Source organism: Carettochelys insculpta, chromosome 2 (assembly GCF_033958435.1).
Source record: "Carettochelys insculpta isolate YL-2023 chromosome 2, ASM3395843v1, whole genome shotgun sequence".
Taxonomy (NCBI): domain Eukaryota; kingdom Metazoa; phylum Chordata; order Testudines; family Carettochelyidae; genus Carettochelys; species Carettochelys insculpta.
The window spans coordinates 132,939,127-132,953,443 of NC_134138.1; the positions used below are offsets into that span (position 1 = coordinate 132,939,127).

Sequence of the window (14,317 nt, forward strand, 5' to 3'; positions counted from 1 at the left end):
TCCAGAGCCCACTGCATGGCTACAGGAGCCACCACTGCCATTGGAACCACCACACACTTCTCCCACCAGGGGTGGGGACATACACGAGTGTCCTCTGCCATATACACACCCCACCCCAGTGGGAGGAGTGGGTGGCAGCTCCAGCAGCAGCAGCTCCGGTGGCTGGTAAGTCCTTTACTTTTTTTTGAGGGGTGGGGAGAAATGACTTAAGATTTTATGGACCTCGATTAAGCAGACTTCAGGAACAACAGGGATCTGGTGGATGTCTGTTATTCCCGAAGTCACTAAATCAGGGTCTGTAAAACTGAGGGTTTACTGTACAGTGAGAGTTGAAAAATTAGCTTTGCAAAAACCAGGGACTGATGGAACACAGGACTTCTTCCTTAGCTTTGTGAAAAATAGTGAGCTCTTTTACCAAAACTCTTCCAGATTCATGGTTTCAAAATTATCCTTTCCACTTGAATCGCACTGCAATTCGATAGCTTGTTCTTGCAAAGGGTCTGGCAATGAATCCACATCAATGTTGAATGGATTTCGCATCAGCTTCCAAACAAGATTATCCAAGGCGGCATCTGAAAAACAGTGCATGAACTCCTCAGCAAGGCACTTCAGATGAGACATGATTTTTGTTCTTTTGATCCAGGTTATTCTGAACAAGATCTTCCTTTTCAGCTAGGAGGTCTTTGAGATGAGGGAATGACAGAAAGTTTCCCTCTTGAAGTCGGCACTTCCAAAGCTGAATAGTCTCCAGGAAAGCTTTGATTGCATTGTAGTGAGCAGTGATGTTTGCATTTCTTCCTTGCAGTTTAAAATTGAGGTTGTTGATAGCTTCAAAAATGTCCATAAGTGTATGCCAGTGAAAGCTAAAATGTTTTGTCTGTGAAAGCCCCATGCAAGTCTTTTTAGTGACCTTGGAGAAAAATTTTCACTTCATGCTTCAGTTCGTAGAGTCACCTCAGCATATTTCCTTTCAAGAGCCAGCGGACTTCCGTATGAAGCAAGACAGCTTTATGATCAGCTCCCAAATCTGTGCAACGAGCTGCAACAAGCTTTGTATTTAAAATGCTCCTCTTCATAAAACTGACAACTTTGATTGCCAATTTCAGCAAATTACATAGGTCATCTGTAAGGGTCTTAGCCATCTAGGTTTGTCTGTGGATGATACACTGATTCCCAGTTATGGCTGGATTCTTTTCTTTGACCAATGTTACAAATCCAGATCGAGAGCAAAGCATCACGGGGGCACTGTCAATTCAAATACCTAATAGCTTTTCCCATGAAAGACCATTTTCTTGAAAAAAATCAGAAATTTGCCAAAACATCAGAAGCCTTTGACGTGGTCTCCAATGCTTTTAGGAAAAGCATTTCTTCTTTCATAGATCCATCATCCACAAATGGAGAATAGGCGAGCAGCTGATAGCGTTGACCTTTATTAGTGGTCTTCGTGGTCACTCAGTAACAAGTAGGACAGCTTCATGTCACTGTCCTATTTGTGAATCCATTGATGGCTGATCAGCCCAGTTCTGGAGCTGCGGATCTTAATACAGAAAGGTCAGGAGTTGGTAGCTGTTGGAGGGGTGCGGGGCAGTTTTTGAGGCTCTTTTCTTCTTCTCCACCTCTCCTTGTCTGCACTGTGGTGGGACCACTCAAAAGACTAAGGTGCTTCACCAGCCTTCACAGAGGGGACAATCTCATGCATTTTCTATTGAAGTCAATGGAGAACTGCTGGAAAATGTGAAGCACTTCTCATACCTTGGACTGCGGTGGGATTTCTCACCAATTACCATTCTCCACTAGGGATGGTGTTGGGCAAGTTTATCTCAAGTGTCAACACTTTTTCATGTGCCTTCAGCTTGTCCTTATATCACTTCCACTGGGCCCAATGCTCCTCTGTCCTTCCTGCAATTCGGAAAACAGAATCTGTTTTGGGAGCTGCCGTTCAGACGTTCAAACCATGCGACCAGTCCAACGAAGTTGTTGATGAATGATAATGGTTTCAATACTGGTCATGTTTGACTCTTCCAGAACACTAGTGTTCATGTGTCTGTCCTCCCAAGAGGTATTTAGGATTCTCCTGAGGCAGCATTGTTGATATTGTTCAAGTGCCTTCAAATGATGCTTGTTTGTTGTCCAGGTTTCACATGCATATAGTAGCATTGGAACAACCACGGCATGATATAAAAAGAGCTTTGTCTTGGCATAGATGTCCTGGTGCTCAAAGACCCTCTGTCTCAGGTGAGTGAAAGCAGAGCTTGCACGGTTCAGACAATGCTTGATTTCCACATCAACATCAACGTTAGTGGAAAGATGACTTCCAAGGTATGGGAAGTGCTTCACATTTTCCAGCAGTTCTCCATTGACTTCAATAGAAGGTGCAGAAAATTGTCTCATCAGTGAAGGTTGGTAGAGCACCTTGGTCTTTTTGATGTTCAGTGTGAGGCTGATTCTCATATGCTTCAGCAAAGGCACTTAAGATGGTCTGAAGGGCTGTGGGAGAAAGAGCAACAATCATGTTGTCATCCACACTGGAGCGCCATATCGAGGTTGTGGAGGTCTTTCTTTTAGCCTTTAGGCTCCTGAGATTGAAAAGCTTCCTGGTCATTCTATAGACAATCTTCACACCATCTGGAAGCTTTCCATCAATGAGGTGAATGGTCATGGTGATGAAGATGCAGAACAGTGATGGGGCAATGACGCAGCCTTGCTTGACTCCTGTTTTGACCTCAAGGGGGTTGCTTTGGGATCTGCTGTTGCTCAATACTGTGTCAGTCATGTTGTCGTGAAGCAGCCTTAAAATGCTAATCACTAACAGCTAATGAATTTTTGGGTCAGCTGATCTTTGAAAGGATGGTCCACAGGGTCCTACAATTGTCTCAACTGAATGGTTTGGTCAGGTCAATGAAACTCATATATAAGCCTTGGCCATGTTCACGACATTTTTCTTGCAGTTGCCGGGCAGTGAAGACCATGTCTGCTGTTCCTCAGAATGGTTGGAAGCCACACTGGGATTCTGGGAGAATTTCTTCTGAGAGCAGCAGGAGTCAGTTTGCAAGGATTTGAGCTAAGATTTTCCCTGATGTTGCCAGGAAGGAGATGACATGATAGTTTCCATAGTCCGACTTGTCTCCCTTCTTGAAAAGACTGATGCTCAATGTGGTCTCTGAAATCTTGTGGCATCTCTTCCCTATCCGAGATCATGAGAATCGGAGGGTGGAGATGTTTGTGGAGCTCTGGCCCACCCGGTTTGAAGACTTCCGTGGAGATTCCATACAGTCTGGTTACCTTCTTGCACTTCATCACTTTGATTGCAGCTTGGACCTCACTTAGGGCAGGAAGTGTTGCAAGATTGTCTCAAGGCAGTTGCTGAGTGATTTGGTCAAGGGTTTATTAGGACCACAGTGGAGGGGCAGTTCAAAAGCTCATTATAGTGCTCCCTCCAGTGAGAAGCAATGACTTCACTGTCTTTCAAGAGTTGCGTACCATTCTTTGATCTCAGAGGCTTGATTGCATGGTTTCTTGGTCCATAAATGGCTTCGGTAGCATCAAAGAAACCTCTTGTATCGTTGATGTCTGTGAGATGCTGGAGTTCTCACACGTTCTCAGTCCACCACTGTTTTTATTCAGAGTCCTTGTTTTACACTGCACTTAAGCCTTGGCCTTGGTGTGAGCTTCTCTTCGTTGTGCAATTGATGCCGCTTTCATGAGCCCTAAAGGCTTTCCTTTTTGCCTCAATCAAGTGTTCAATTTCACATCATTCTCATCAAATCATTCCTGCTGCTTCCTGGGCTGGTAGCCAATGGTTTCTCCACAAACTCCAATGATGGCATTTTTCAATTGACACCAGTGTTCCTCCACATCTTCAGGGCGTGCTGTCGGCAGCTTCCTTTGGAGTGCTATCTGGAAGTCACTTCATCTGATGGGGTCCTTCAAGCCTTATACATTGATCTTTCATCAGCTATGTTTTCTCTGATTTCCCCATTTGGTGACAATCCTAATCACCATTGTGGATCGAATAAGGTGGTGAACAGTCCAGCAGTCAGCAGCACTAGTGCTTGCACGTGTGAGAAGGACATCACACCAATCCTGAGCATGGATGTGACATAGTTTATGAGGTGCCAGTGCTTCAATCAAAGATGTTGCCATGAGGTCTTAAATTTGTTTTTCTGGCAGAACAGGGTGTTCATGATGATTAGCTCGTGTTCCACACATTTTGTAAGGAGGAGCACTCCATTGGAGTTGCTGTTGCCAACTTCTTCTTTCCCAGCGGTAGTCTGCCAGAGATCTGCATCTCTTCTGACCCTGACATTGAAATCTTCCAAGAGAACAATCTTGTCTTCTTTGGGGATGTCTTTCAGGACTGTATCCAGGTGGGTGTAGAACTTCTCCTTCATATCATCTTCGGTGTCTAGAGTTGGTGCATAAGCACTGATGACAGTTGCCTGTTGGTTTTTGGCAAACTTCATGTGGAGAATTGTGAGATGCTCATTGATGTCAACAGGGTCTTCAGATAGGATCTTTGTCAGTTTGTTCTTGATGGTAAATCCTACTCCATGTATTCGTTTTTCTTCCTTCTGATCTCTTCTCTTAGCTGTCCTTCTGGTCTACGTGTTCCTGTCAGAGCAGCAATATCGATGTTGAATTGTCACAGTTCATGGGTGATCATTGCTGTGCATCTTTTGGGTTGCTCGCTATCTGGGTTGTCCATTAGAGTCTGAATATTTCATGTTCCAAAGCTAATGTTTGATTTTGACCGCATGGAGGTGAACCCATTGGAGGCAGTTATCCAGTCAGGGGGGATTGAGGTGGACTAAGGTTAGGGCATCTTTTCTGGTCCCCTCCCAGTGTGGGGTGAGCAGAGTGGATCATAAATAGGGCTGCTCAATCATGGATGCAGCAGCCGGACTGTTGTCTACCACCTCAGTCCTCGAAACAGAACGGTGGACACATACATCCACAGCCTACTTGCTGGTTCATGACTAAAAGCTTCCAGATTTCACAATCCTGCTCCTGTTGCCATTCATCAGCCACTGTAGGGCTTAAGTTTAAGTGAGTAGTGCACCGGGGAAGACTTCTGTGCATGACTTCTTTTAATGTGGGGGGACTGTTGTACTGCAGCCACCACATAGTTCTTGATGGATAGAAGACTCAGGTCCAATAGCCTGGAATCCATGACAACTGGGAGACTCCTGTCCACTGAAGCCTTCATCCTCCTTCGCAGCTGTGGTAGCGTGACCTTTGCTATCCTCCACCTGTACGGCCACTGGGGACTTTTTAAGATCATTCTTTCTCTCTGGATCATCACCTGGTTGTGGTGAGTGGGGTTGTGTGTTCCACTGAACCTGAAAGCGATGCTGAAGGGAGTCTCGTGTTCCCAGCAGGGTCAGAACAATCATTAGTAAGATCATCACACCGAACTGTAGAAAGAAAAAAAAGCTTTTATTTTTCCCCCCCCTACCTTTTTATGTCCTCTGCAAGTTTATCAATGTGACGCTTCACTGTGTTAGCAGAGAGCAAAATGTTTGAGAACTTTTTCTGGCTTTTGACACCAACCACAATATTTGTAGCACTCAGTAAGTAGTTTCACAAATGTCGGTATGGTTGTGTGTGCTTTCTTTGCTTTGGCAATGAGTAGTGGCAGCTCCTAAGATGCTTCCACCAGTTTTGCTGTCTCCTGATGAAGTGCTCCAGTAGTGTCCAGCTTCACATATTTCAAGTATTGAAGTCTGGCAGCAAAAAACTCTTTTGGCTTGTCTTTCAATGCCTTGTGGCTTGTCTTCAAATGTCGCACCAGACGGACAGGTCTCATGGCATCATTGCTGAGAACTGCATGACATAAGACACATGGAGGGAGGTCAAACCCCCGCCCCCCTTTTTTTTGTGACAGAGAAGCCAAACTTGATAAACTCTTCAGCATACTTCATTTTCTGTGTCACAGACATTTCTACAAAATATGAAAAATAAAATTCTTTGGTCCTTCAATATATTAGAAAAATTTCAGCCTCTCAACTCACAGAAATTGAATAAAGTGCCATTAAAACTGCTTTAAAAATTCTGTAATTAACAAGACCAATATATATAAAAAGAATTAACAGTACTTGTTGGTTACATAGACTTAGGTGCCAAATTTAATGAATATCTATGTTTAATTAAAACAGTTATAACTGATTGAAAAGCATTACACACACGAACACAGACATGGGGAACTATTATAGGCCTATAATCGCTATTTAAAAAGAACAGAATTTAGCTTCTGTTGGAAGAAATAACACAGGGATTATCCTGACAATGAGTATCAGCAAACTGAGCAGAATGTGGGGCTTGAAGAGGATGTGAATGCTATTTTCCAACAAAGCAATTGAAAGGCAGAGAAAGAACACTGGCCTTGTAGAAATATCTGTGGTACAAAGAAGTTAGCTTTACGTGCCTCTGCCTTTGTTAAAAATAATTCTCTTTCTTCTTTTAAGGATATGCAGGAGGGAATGCTGCACAGTTCTCTTTATTTGGTGATGAATAATACTGGCAAATGTTGAAATCTAGCCACTTAAATTTAAAAAAAAAATATTTAGAATGGATTAAAAATTCTGATGGGTGCTTAGGGAAGGTATGGGTAAATGCGTCTAAAAATATTGAGTATTTCAGCTGAATTTAACATTAAAAATTGATTTTTTTCCTCATGGCTTCCTCCCTTCTTTGCCCACTACCCCCTCAGAACCACCCTATGCCCCCCACAGTTTGGGAACTACCGTTCTAATTCTTCTTCAGCTGTGCTAGGCAATTTGCAGCAAGGGGGAGGAATGAAGGAAGCCAGCCCTGCCCCTGTGTTTATTGCCTAGCATTCGAGAGTCTGTTCAAGCTTTGAAGTGTCCTGGAGGGGTGGAGGAGCAGCAGGGGGGCAGTTCCAGTCCTGGGGATGCACTGAGGCATGTGTCTTGAAGGAAAGCCTTCAGGAAGAGACGAGGGTCCAAGAAGCTGCTGCAGGGGCTTATGGCTGAGAATCTACCCAAAGCAAAAGGAGAACAGAATGTAGGGCTTTCCAAGCAAGGGTCTGTTGTAGGATGAAAATTTCTGAGGCAGGTTATGGTATTCTGCTAAAGATCCCCTATTCGAATCCTAGAGTCAGGAGTAGGCCTATAATCCTATAGTTCAGAAACTCAGTTAGCATAATTGGAAGGTTATCCCCGCTTGCCGCCCCTCCGCCCCCCAATCTCTCTCTGTGCTTGGCTCATGCGTGTCCAGGTTCCCTCCAATTCAAATTTGGAAAAACAGAGCCAAGATGTGTCTGCAGGGAGAGAGAGACTTCTATCCTGGCCTAGTGGGGTGGTAAAGTAAACATACCCCTTGCTGGATGTCAGTCTCTGTCTCCCATGCAGCTCACAAGCTTGGATCCCAAACAAGCCCCTAGTTGTTGGAACAAAGTCTGGACACCATGTATGTAGCAAGCAGGAGGGTTTATTACACGCAGTGCTGGTGGAGTGTCACTTCATCTATCAGGATTCAGTAGAGCACTACCAACCAATAGATTACAATTGATTACTGGTGAGCGGGGCAGAGGTGGACTATGGCATGGGTGTTACCCAGGCCTGGATAGGTCTAGCAGAAAGATGAAATGAGCACAATAAGCCAATAATCTAAAAAGGTTACAGAGTGTCCCTGCCCATTGCTTATAGAATATCTTATCTCTAGTACCAGTGGCTTTTTCTTAACAAGTTACTTAAAGCAGACATGCAATAACACCTATGTGTCTAATTGGATGTATGATGCGTCTACAAGAGTAGTGATGGTGCCTTTACACAGGTGCGTTCAGGGGTGCTTAGCTAGAACATTAAAGCAAAACAGACAGTAACAACACAGAGCAATAACACATTTGTTTTGAGCACCAGCCTGGGATAGCAAATGGGATGGTGCTATATCCTGGTTCTCACTTGCATGCCCTCTTCTTGGAATGTGGTTCCCAGGGCAACTATCCCTCCCTCCAAACTCCAAGGTCCTGTCTGAGTTGGGACGACGTTCACTGGGTCTTGTGAGTGAGATGGCGGGGTGGGAAGTGGGGATAACCTTCCACTCATGCTAACTGGGTTTCCGAACTATGGGATTATAGGCCTACTCCAGATGCTAGGATTCGAATAGGGGGTCTTCAGCAGAATACCATAACCTGCCTCAGGAATCTCCATCCTACACTATCATGCTGGGAACTGTGTGCCTACAGTTTGGCAGATGGCATGGAGGAGATGGAGCACAGCTGTTTCCCCATCTTTGGCAGGAAGGTCTGGAAGAGAAGTACAAGGTCAGCATCTGTAATTCAAAGGTGCCCACCTCTCATTCAGGCTTCATGGTGGGAGTGGTGAGTCTGGACTCCTGGAGTGGGGTGACTGTGATTAGTCTCTTGGGAGCAGAACCTGAGGGATCAATAGGAACCCACTGATCCAAAACACATGGGTGCCAGACGTCAGCTTGTCAGTATCTGACAAATCAAACACCATCTCTTTGAATAGTCACAAAGAGGTAGCTGTGTTAGTCTGTACTACAACAAAACAAAGCAGCAGAAATGTAGCACTTCAAAGACTAACAAAATGATTTATTTGGTGATGAGCTTCATGGGACAGACCCACTTCTTCATCACCGAATAAAGCATTTTGTTAGTCTTTAAAGTGCTACATTTCTGCTACCATCTCTCTGAGACAGGAATGTAAAAATCCCTGGTAATCTGTAAGTGTATGCAATTATGCTAACAGACCACCCAAGGGAGGGTGTGGAAAATGCCACAACTCAGGCAGGGAGGTGCATTTCCATTGAAAACTCCTTCTCCCAAAGCCTCAAAAGAGTACATAGTCTGGCACGCTTTATTAAGGAAAAAGGAAATACACATTTTGGTACACAAAGGGTTTGCAAGGGAGAAGAAATATCATACACCACAAATGGGTTGAACAGAGGGATGAAATGAGAACTATACATACAAATGCTACTCTGTCATAGGATTGCAAATATCTTTTCCTACAACACAGCACAAAGGAACTCACATTGATGGTAAACCCCTTGAAATTGTGTAACACATGGTTTTTGGGAAAAGCTTTTGTACATTCTAGAAGCAAGAGCAAAAGACTTCCCATGAGCATGCAGCTTCTAAGCAAATACCTGTACACAGGCTTACAGCTGGGTATAGCAGTTAAAGTGTAGGAAGCCTACTCCCTATGTTAAAGAAGAAACTGAGGCACACTACCTTATGGCATTGGTGGCTAAATGCTAAGATACCTATACTTCAAAAGACATTGCAGTCAGCATTCTGTGGGCAATGCTATACCCCAACATGTTTTCGGGCTGTTGTGGGGCAGGAACCAAGACTTTTGGATAAACTCCTGTGAATGACATCATAGCATTTAGTGACACAAGGTAACCGTGTAACCAAAGCCCAAGAGAATTCCCTGGACACACTGCCTCTGCAGTAGACACTGTCCAATCCTCTTGCAGTGATCTTAGAGGGGAGGTGTCATGGGGACCCACCATGCTTTATGAAAATTGGCTTATGAATACAAAGATGCATAACTTGAAGATACTTTCTGCAAAATGGGCCACGTACCCTATCAATTTTTTAGTTACAATATGCTGGATCTGTATATCCTGTTTTTATGTATATCATTCTTGCATGTGAAGACAAAAATATGAAGTGTGAATCTGTTTATAGTCTGAATGTGTTAATGAGGATCGTTAGTGATAAGTCAGGTATTTAATGATTCAGTACTCAAACCAACAACCTGTGAATGGTCATGTTTGTCCTGTAAGCCTAAACTGTGTTTGGTCCAAGAAAGATAGTTGACCATAACACCCGGTACTGGAACTCATCTTGAACCTGGTTATTTTCCATGGGATTGGGGGATGTCGAACAAAAGATTCCTACACCAGGGAAAGTCTATTTAAGCAATGGGAGCAATCAGCTGTTGTCTTCTTCTGGCTTTTTTTTTTTTTTTAAATCTGTCACACCCTACAAGGATACAAAGAACTTTGAAGAAGCCGTAGACCAGAAGTGGGCAATTACTGGCCCTCAAGCCACATCCATTTCCCCAGGGTCAGCTCCTCGGGGGGCCACCACTGCCATATTTACCTGGAGAGGTGCAGGTAAATATAGCAATGGCAGCCTTCCACGTGTCGTGACGCAATCACTCATGAGCTGATGGAAAATAGATGGGAATGGTGGCCAAATTTATTAAAGCAGCGCTGATGAGGAGGGTCGAAGACCTCCCCCCCGGGGTTCCCAGGACCCGATCCTGACCCTGCTGCGACCCCCAGGCATCAGGAGACGCATCACCCCGGGGGTATGCACGTGACCCCACCTAAAGCCACCCAGAGAGGAGGAGCTAGCGGAGAGAGAAAAAGATTGGGACAAGAGAGTGGTGAACAAACAAAAGTACTGTTTTTATTGAATACACACTATAGTTAATAACAACTCTCTATTTAGAACAACTAGCTATCTATACTACCCTATACTATACGAGGCTATACTATACTACTATATTATGCTATGCTGTGCTATACTGTGTACATATATATGGATATACATAGATTAAGAATGTGCTGAAATTCTCAAGCTGCCTAAAAGGTCGGGCAGGGACACTACTCCCTGCCACAATCCTTGGGTTGGGGTGCTAACCCGGCTCGGCTGGTGTCAGGGAGACTATGCTATGACACCGGCCTATCTCCGAAGAGAAGCGGGTAGGTAGTACCACTTCCTACCACAACTAATTAGTAGCAAGGGAATTTGAGCAATAGGGATGGGATAAGGTAATCAATTGTTTTTATATATTACCTATCTATGTAATAATTGACTATACTAATTAACTATCTTAATACTAACAATACTGACTAATAATTGATACTAACAATATTATCTAATAATTATACATACTTAACATAACATTAGTATTTATATATACTAATAATACTAATAATTAGTAGTTATATATACTAATGTTAAGTTAAGTATGTATAATTATTAGATAATATTGTTAGTATCAATTATTAGTCAGTATTGTTAGTATTAAGATAGTTTATTAGTATAGTCAATTATTACATAGATAGGTAATATATAAAAACAATTGATTAATTGTTAACTGTTAATTAGTATAGTCAATTAGTATAGTACAGAAGGAACCTGGCCTGAGCCTTTAGGCTAGGCCCTATGTAAAGTTAGATAGTCAAGATTGGTGGTTTTTATTACGGGTAAATAGTCAAGTCCAGTAGTTACTTTATGGTAAGTGGTCGAGTCCGGTGATGGTCACATTTGGGTAGGTGCCCTTATCGGTAATGAAGTAGCCGGTGTTGAACAGTCAAGATGGCGGCACAGATGGTAATGCTGGCAAGATGGTGAAGCTGCCGGTGTGAAGGCGGCCTCGGGGTTCAGTGGCTGGGTACACAGTACCCACCGCCTGGGGGCAGTGGGCCAGTTCGCCACCCAGCCACGTCCCCGCTGAGACCGCTTGCCGCTTGGGTGCGCTGGTACCTTTTTGGGATCGTTGGCAGCTGAGGCTGGTGAGTGCTGCAGATGACGTGGCGGCAAGAAATCTTGCACCTCAGGTGGTGAAGGCGGCGCTCTGGGCTGCTGATACAGCAGTGGTGTGGCAGTGCTGACAGTGATTTTAGCTCTGGTGGACGCTGCCTAGGCAGCCACACCAGGAGCGATTTGGCTCAGTGATTTCAGTCAGGTGGACGCTGCTGTGCAGCTACACCAGAAGTGATTTCTGTCAGGTGGACGCTGCGATGCAGCCACACCAAGAGTGATTCAGCTCAGCTCTGTGCAGCCACACCTTTCTGCTGTCAGCCCCCTACTGGAGTGAGTGAGTCCCCCAGTGAGAGCCCTGAGCTCTACTTATATAGAGCAGTCTCATGAATCATTCATGACATGATTATCATATTTGTGTGGTTTTCAACAAGGTCCTCTGATTCAGGGAAGGTTCTGGAAACTCCAGGTGTCACCCAATCAGAGGCCTTTGATTCAAATACCTGTTTATGAGTTCAGGTTACTGGGGGAAACCAACTGACAAAAAGTGACCGTTGGTGCTGCTGCTAAATGGCAGCCTATGGAACTTTGGATTTTTCATGTGCCTGCATGATGTTATATAGCCAAGGGCTTGTTTTCCCTGGCCCACGGGGACGATGATGCCCAAGGGATAAAAATCCTTGACACCAGGGTCTAATCCTGGTGAACCCCTGCTGTAGACCCACGACAGAATAAAAGATCAACTCTGATGTGAAGATTTTACTTGAAGTACGACTAGCTGTTTAGGGTAAGAATTTGCATGCAACAGGTTTCTTAGTGGATTAGAACTAGCTAGGAATTTTTTGTTCATTTTTAATTTAGTAATTTACTTTGTTCTGACTGTTTTCACTTGCAACCACTTAAATCCTGCCTTTTGTACTTAATAAAAATACTTTTCTTCATTATCAAGCCCAGTGTAAATAATTCTTATCTAGGGAAGGGAGCAACCTCTATGCATATCTCTCTGTCACTGATAAGGTGAGCTAAACTAATGAGCTTTCCCTGTGTAAAACTTTGACTGGGGTAAGGCAGATTTGTTTGGGGGTTTGGGTCCCTTTTGGTGATTGATTTCCTGGCTGCCGAACCCTTAGAGATGAGCCCTCTCAGAGCTGAACTGGTTCAATGTTTACATTGGTCTGTGGGTAGATGGGTTGGTGGGAAGCCCCTGATAGCAAGAAAGCAGGCATCATTTGACCTGATCAGCACACTGGGAGGACAATCCAGGGGAATTTCTGTAATTTCACCCCATCATATACACAACACTATAGTCAGCCAAGTTAAATCAACCGACAGCCACCACCATAGTAAAAACAGTGGTTCCTGTTCACACTTGCTCCTTCTGTTGGCGGTGTGTCCTCACCAAGAATGTTTCCACCAACTGAAGTGGGCCAGTGTGACACACCGACAGCTGTTGGTGTCAGCCCCAGGGTGGCTGGGCTCCAGCTGTCAGTGTGCCTCAGTGGTCCACATGTGCCTGACAGCTGGTCCCTTCCCTGTCCTGGAGCTGAAAGTCTGAGCTGTGAGCAGGGCACTGGGTGAGCTTCTCTGGAGGCTGACAGCCAACAGGCCGTGTAAGTAACGCAGTACGTATGCAGATACTGCATCGCCCTCACTACCTGACATAAGCACTGTGTGTCCTGTGGAGGTGGAGTTATCAGTATAGGGGAGGACTTATTTTGGTGGAAGTAGCATTCTAACATAGCCACTGCCATAATTAGGTCATTGTAAGTGATCTTGCATCGACCTAACTCCTAGGGCTTGTCAGCATTAGCTGTGTGACAGCTACATCTGCTGAAGGGGCATTAGGCTGATGGCATAACTCCACCTCTGTGAGAGGCTGTAACTACGTCAGCAAGAGAAGCTGTCCCACCGACACAGCACTGTGCACATTAATGCTTTGACTGGTGTAGCTTGTGTCTCTTGGCGGGTGATTTAGTCACAATTCTGGGTGATATAAGTTATACCAATATAAGCTTTAGTGTAGACTAAGTCTAAGGCTATGTCTACACTAGGCAAATTAAGTCAGCTGCAGATGCGTAATTCTAGCTAGGCCAGTGTGTAGCTAGAATCGCCTATCTCTTGTCGGCTTACTTGGCTGTCCCTACTGAGCAAGGTCAATGGGAGAGTTTCTCTCATGAGAAGTAGTGACCCCTGAGCGGGGTGAGGCGGGGTGTGGCGTGTCTTATGGGCTAGTGTAGAAGTAGCCTAAGTCCCTGTGCTAACAACAGGCTTTTAAAGCATCTAGTCTGGCTTTCTTTCCAGGCTGCTAGAATAGGTTGATCAGTGCAGCTGCTAATAGGGAAGGAGTGCTCTGCTCGTTGATGGGATGGCTGTATACAAAACTGGTAAGACTGAAAACTGCTAGGCATTTGAGAGTGGGAACTCTGAGTTGTTAGCTTCAAGCCGCTTTGGAATGTAATTTTGTTCTGTGTGAGCTGCCACAGAGACTTGGCAGTGGAGTCAGTCACTTCACTGAGGTTTGGTGCATCCTGCTAATAATATGTTATATCCTGTCCTGCTCAAGATTGGAGACAATTCAAAGCTGTCCCTCAGGAAATAGCTGTTTGAAACCATACTTATTTGGACAGGCATTACAAGTGTTTCTTAAAGGAGCATTGGCAGATTAAAAATAATAGCTTATTTTTAAAAACAATGCCTTCCCTATGTTCTTAATAATATCATCAAGTATTAAAACTGAAGGAAATTTTTAAATGAATTCTTGTCTAACCATTTGCAGTTCGTTTAAATTTTGCTTTTCTTTCAGATTGGAGTCAAAGGGTGGAACACAGG

The 14,317-nt window shown here is 44.3% G+C and overlaps 1 pseudogene; it reads right to left on the reverse strand.

The window, feature by feature from the left end:
- Positions 1-411: 411 nt before the first annotated feature.
- On the reverse strand, positions 412-5,405 carry LOC142008286 (zinc finger BED domain-containing protein 5-like; annotated as a pseudogene).
- Between the last annotated feature and the right edge of the window lie 8,912 nt (positions 5,406-14,317).